Source organism: Bombina bombina, chromosome 7, assembly GCF_027579735.1.
Source record: "Bombina bombina isolate aBomBom1 chromosome 7, aBomBom1.pri, whole genome shotgun sequence".
NCBI classification, from domain to species: domain Eukaryota; kingdom Metazoa; phylum Chordata; class Amphibia; order Anura; family Bombinatoridae; genus Bombina; species Bombina bombina.
Genome location: NC_069505.1, coordinates 570,065,547 through 570,072,542, shown reverse-complemented (window position 1 = coordinate 570,072,542; position 6,996 = coordinate 570,065,547).

Here is a 6,996-nt window from a genome sequence, read left to right as displayed (position 1 = left end):
GCAATGCTGGGAGCCTGAGGAAGTGTGGCATCCTGGGTGCAGGTTATCAGGACAGGTTCAGACAGTGCCTTGTGTCTAAATGGTGAAGTGTGATCTCTTGGCTGTAAGTTATCAGGACAGGCTCAGAAAGTGGTGCTTGTCTAACTGGTGAAGTGTGATGTACTGGCTGTAAGTTACCAGGACAGGTTCAGACAGTGCCTTGTGTCTAAATGGTGAAGTGTGATCTCTTGGCTGTAAGTTATCAGGACAGGCTCAGAAAGTGCCTTGTGTCTAAATGGTGAAGTGTGATCTCTTGGCTGTAAGTTATCAGGACAGGTTCAGACAGTGCCTTGTGTCTAAATGGTGAAGTGTGATCTCTTGGCTGTAAGTTATCAGGACAGGCTCAGAAAGTGGTGCTTGTCTAACTGGTGAAGTGTGATGTACTGGCTGTAAATTACCAGGACAGGTTCAGACAATGCCATGAGTCTAACTGGTGAAGTGTGATGTACTGGCTGCAGATTATCAGGAGAGACTCAGACAGTGCTGATTTTTATAACTAATGCAGTGTAATGTACTGTCTGCGTGTTATCAGGACAGGTTCAGACAGTTCTGTGTGCCTAACTGGCAAAGTGTGATGTTCTGGGTGCAAGTTATCAGGACAGGTTCAGACAGTGCTGTTTTTATAACCAATGCAGTGTCATGTACTGTCTGTGTGTTATCAGGACAGGTTCAGACAGTACTGTGTGCCTAACTAGCAAAGTGTGATGTTCTGGGTGCAGGTTATCAGGACAGGTTTAAACAATTCCGTGAGTCTAACTGGTAATGTGTGATGTACTGGATGTAAGTTACCAGGACAGGTTTAGATAGTGCTGTGTGTCTAGATGGTGAAGTGTAACAACTTGGCAGCACATTATTATTATTATTTTATTTTTTGTAATGCATTATGATGTCCTGACTGCAGATTATCAGGACAGACTCAGACAGTGCTGATTTTTTATATAACCAATGCAGTGTCATGTACTGTCTGCACATTATCAGGACAGGTTCAGACAGTACTGTGTGCCTAACTGGTAAAATGTGATGTCCTGGCTGCAGGTTATCAGGACAGGTTCAGATAGTGCAGTGTGTGCATAACTTGTGTAAAGTCCTGGCCGCAGGTTATCAGGACAGGTTCAGACAGTGCTCGTGTTATTACTAATGCAGTGTGATGACCTGGCTTCAGATTATCCAAAGGTTTAAACAGTGTTCCCTTCTAACTAATGTAGTGTGAAGTTCTAACTGAAAATTATCAGGACAGGTTCAGACAGTGCATGTTTTATAACTAATGCAGTGTGATATCCTGGTTGCAGTTTATCAGGCCAGGTTCAGACTGTGCTGGTTTTATAACTAACGTAGTGTGATACCCTAGATACAGATTATCAGGACAGGTTCAGAGAGAGCTGGTTTTATAACGTATGCAGTGTGATATCCTGGCTGCAGTTTATCAGGCCAGGTTCAGACAGTGCTGGTTTTATAACTAATGTAGTGTGATACCCTAGATACAGATTATCAGGACAGGTTTAGAGAGAGCTGGTTTTACAACTAATGCAGTGTGATATCCTGGCTGCAGTTTATCAGGCCAGGTTCAGACAGTGCTGGTTTTATAACTAATGTAGTGTGATACCCTAGATACAGATTATCAGGACAGGTTTAGAGAGAGCTGGTTTTACAACTAATGCAGTGTGATATCCTGGCTGCAGTTTATCAGGCCAGGTTCAGACATTGCTGGTTTTATAACTAATGTAATTTGACATGTTGGCTGCAGATTATCAGAACAGGCTCAGACAGTGCTGTTTTTTTTTTTTTTTTTTTTAAGGAAATGTGCCTTGCTGCCTGTAAATGATCAGAACAGGTTAATACAGTGCTGCGTGTATAACTAATGTAGTGTCACGTTTGGCTGCAGATTATCAAGACAGGCTTAGACAGTGCTGGTTGTCTATCAAAACAGATTTGTTATAATGATAGCAGATTACCAAACAGACACAGAAAATACAGCATTTCTTTATTATGTAATGTGAACTCATATTTGTGAAGATGATGAGGACAGATACAGGAAGTGCTTGGTTTATATATTTTAGAAAGTGGTCACATGACTACAGATTGTCAGGACAGGTTTAGGCATTGCAGAGTTAATATTTTATGTAACATGATCACCTGACTACAGATGATCAAAACAGGCACAGACCGTGCTGGTGTTCTTCCTTTTCAAAGGTGCTGTCCTGGCTTTAGATTATCAGGACAGGCTCAGCACTGCTAGGCTTCTATTAATAAAAAAAAATACATTCTAATTGCAAATAATCAGGACAGGCTTGGCCATTGCTGGATTTTGTATATAATTGAAGGTGAAATACTGGCTGTAGATTATCAGGATATGCTCAGACAGTGCAGGTTTTCTATCTAATCAGATGTGGCTACATAATTACTGATTATCAGGACTGGCTCAGACAGTGCTGCGTTTCTATTAGTAGCACCCTGGCTGCAGATTATCAGGACAGGTTTAGACAGTGCTGAGTTTCTATCTAATCAACAGTGACAAACTGTCTGAAAATGATCAGGACAGGCTTAGACACTGCTGGGTTTCTATTTAATCATTAGTGACGTCCTGCCTGCAAATTATCAGGACAGGTTTAGACTGTGTTGACTTTCTAGCTAATCAATAGTGACGTCCTGCCAGCAAATTTTCAGGACAGGTTTAGACTGTGCTGGGTTCCTATTTAATCAATAGTTATCAATAATAATCAATTATCAGGACATGCTTAGACAGCACTTGATAGTTATGTCCTGGCTACAAATATATATATATATATATATATATATATATATATATATATATATATATATATATATATATATATATACAGTTGTATGCAAAAGTTTAGGCACCCCTGATAATTTCCATGATATTCATTTATAAATAATTGGGTGTTTGAATCAGCAATTTCATTTTGATCTATCAAATAACTGAAGGACACAATAGTATTTCAGTAGTGAAATGAGGTTTATTGGATTAACAGAAAATGTGCAATATGCATCAAAACGAAATTAGACAGGTGCATAAATTTGGGCACCCTTGTCATATTGTTGATTTGAATACCTATAACTACCTAGCTGATTAATTAGAACACACAATTGGTTTGGTGAGCCCATTAAGAACTTCCTAGACAGGTGCATCCAATCATGAGAAAAGGTATTTAACCCCTTAAGGACCACAGCACTTTTCCATTTTCTGACCGTTTGGGATCAAGGCTATTTTTACATTTCTGTAATTTTCCTCTTACTCATTGACTGTACCCACACATATTATATACCGTTTTTCTCGCCATTAAATGGACTTTCTAAAGATACCATTATTTTCATCATATCATATAATTTACTATTAAAAAAATATATATAATATGATGAAAAAAATGGAAAAAAACACACTTTTTCTAAATTTGACCCCCAAAATCTGTTACACATCTACAACCACCAAAAAACAACCATACTAAATAGTTTCTAAATGTTGTACTGAGTTTAGCAATACCCAATGTTTACAAGTTCTTTGCTTTTTTTGCAAGTTATAGGGCAATAAATACAAGTAGCACTTTGCTATTTCCAAACCATTTTTTTTTTCAAAATTAGCGCTAGTTACATTGGAACCCTGATATCTGTCAGGAATCCCTGAATAACCCTTGACATGTATATATTTTGTTTTAGTATTGATCTATGCCCATTTTGGTATATTTCATGACACCATTTCACCTCCAAATGCGATCAAATAAAAAAAAAGTGTTCACGTTTTCACAAACTTTTTCGCAATTATGGCACAAATGGTTGTAAATGCTTCTCTGGGATCCCCTTTGTTCAGAAATAGCAGACTTATATGACTTTGGCGTTGCTTTTTGGTAATCAGAAGGCCGCTAAATGCTGCTGCGCACCACACTTGTATTATGGCCAGAAGAGAAGGGGTTAATTAGGGAGCTTGTAGGGACCTTGCAGGGTTAATTTTAGCTTTAGTGTAGAGATCAGCCTCCCACCTGACACATCACACCCCCTGATCCCTTCCAAACAACTCTCTTCCCTCCCCCACCCCACAATTGCCCCCGCCATCTTAAGTACTGGCAGAAAGTCTGCCAGTACTAAAATAAAAGTTTTTTTTTTGTTTGTTTGTTTTTTTGTTTTTGTTTTTTAAAAAAAAAAAAAACATATTCAGCTGTGTAGAATCCCCCCTTAGCCCCCAACTTCCCCCAATCCCCCCAAACAGCTCTCTAACCCTCCCCCTCTACTTTATTGTGCGTCATCTTGGGTACTGGCAGCTGTCTGCCAGTACCCAGTTTGCCATAAAATATGGTATTTTTTTTAAATCCCTCCAAGATGTCTTAGCTAAAAATTCCCCTCTCCTCTCTCCCACCTTATCTAAGGTTCCCACCCGCCCCGTGCTCGCGCCCACCCGCCTCCCACTTCGGCTCCCACCCACCAACGATCACGACCATCAATGGCTGATGCAGAGAGGGCCTCTCTCTGCATCGGATGGCTAAAATATGTTATTGCAGGATGCCTCAATATCGAGGCATCACTGCAATAACATGAAAGCGTCTAGAAGCGATCAGGATCGCTTCCACCGCTTGGAAACACCAACGGCATACAGGGTACGTCATTGTTTTTTGTAGGACGTACCCTGTACGTCGTTGGTCGTTAAGGTGGCCAATTGCAAGTTGTTGTTCTCTTTGACTCTCCTCTGTAGAGTGGCCTCAAAACAACTCTCAAATGACCTGAAAACAAAGATTGTTCAACATTATGGTTTAGGGCAGGGGTGTCCAAACTTTGCTCTCCAGAGGTTTTGGAACTACATTTCCCATGATGCTCATCTAGATAAAATGCTGGCTGAGCATCATCGGAAATGTAGTTCCAAAACCTCTGGAGAGCAAAGTTTGGACACCCCTGGTTTAGGGGAAGGCTACAGAAAGCTATTGCAGAGATTTAAGCTGTCAGTGTCCACTGTGAGGAAATGGAAGACCACAGGCACAGTTCTTGTTAAAGGGACATAATACTCATATGCTAAACCACTTGAAACTGATGCAGTATAACTATAAAAAGCTGACAGGAAAATATCACCTGAGCATCTCTATGTAAAAAAGGAAGATATTTTATCTCACAATCTCCTCAGCTCACCAGAGTAAGTGCTGTGTAAAAACTTATACTCAGCTGCTGCCCAGCTGCAGGTAAAAAAAATAAAAAATGAAGAAATGAACAGCAGCCAATCAGTATCAGCAGTGCTGAGGTCATGAACTCTTACTGTGATCTCATGAGATTTGGCTTAAAGGGACAGTATACTGTAAAATAGTTTTTCCCTTAATGTGTTTACAATTGATTTTTTTTACCAACTGCAGAGTAAAAAAATGTATGAAAATTAGCTTTTTAAGGTTTATTTGTGTATATTAAAGCTCTGATTTTGTGTTTTGAAGCCACAACCTAATAAAATGGGTTGAGCTTGTAGGTATAATCAGATCTCATTACTTTATTACATTGTGTACATATACATGTGTCTGTATCTTATATCTGTAGGTATAATCAGATCTCATTACTTTATTACATTGTGTACATATACATGTGTCTTTATCTTATATCTGTAGGTATAATCAGATTTCATTACTGTATCACACTGTGTACATATACATGTGTCTTTATCTTATATATGTAGGTATAATCAGATCTCATTACTGTATCACAGTGTGTACATATACATGTGTCTATCTTATATCTGTAGGTATAATCAGATCTCATTACTTTATCACATTGTGTACATATACATGTGTCTTTATCTTATATCTGTAGGTATAATCAGATCTCATTACTGTATCACATTGTGTACATATACATGTGTCTGTATCTTATATCTATAGGTATAATCAAATCTCATTACTTTATCACATTGTGTACATATACATGTGTCTTTATCTTATATCTGTAGGTATAATCAGATGTCATTACTTTATCACACTGTGTACATATACATGTGTCTTTATCTTATATCTGTAGGTATAATCAGATCTCATTACTGTATCACATTGTGTATATATACGTGTGTCTTTATCTTATATCTGTAGGTATAATCAAATCTCATTACTGTATCACATTGTGTACATATACATGTGTCTTTATCTTATATCTGTAGGTATAATGAGATCTCATTACTTTATCACACTGTGTACATATACATGTGTCTATATCTTTTATATCTGTAGGTATAATCAGATCTCATTACTGTATCACACTGTGTACATATACTTGTGTCTTTATCTTATATCTGTAGGTATAATCAGATCTCATTACTGTATCACATTGTGTATATATACATGTGTCTTTATCTTATATCTGTAGGTATAATCAGATCTCATTACTTTATCACATTGTGTACATATACATGTGTCTATCTTATATATGTAGGTATAATCAGATATCATTACTTTATCACATTATGTACATATACATGTGTCTATCTTATTTCTGTAGGTATAATCAGATCTTATTACAGTATCACATTGTGTACATATACATGTGTCTTTATCTTATATCTGTAGGTATAATCAGATCTTATTACAGTATCACACTGTGTACATATACATGTGTCTTTATCTTATATATGTAGGTGTAATCAGATCTCATTACTTTATCACATTGTGTACATATGAATGCTTCTTTATCTTATATCTGTCCGTAAACCAATCACCAATACTTGGAGAGAACAATGGAAAATCAACATTTTATTACCTTATCTCTGCTTATCTTTAGCTTGGAGCTGCGGCAACAAACTTTCAGAATAGGTGGGGATACCACAGGCTAAATCAACTATTTCAAATGCCAATATAAGGGTAAAGGAGCTACTTGTAAACAATTTAATACACTTCAGCAGGTAAAGTGGATTATTGGGAACAAATTAAAGGAGAGAAACATTTTGAGTAAACTGTCCCTTTAACTCTCATGAGATTTCATAGTAAA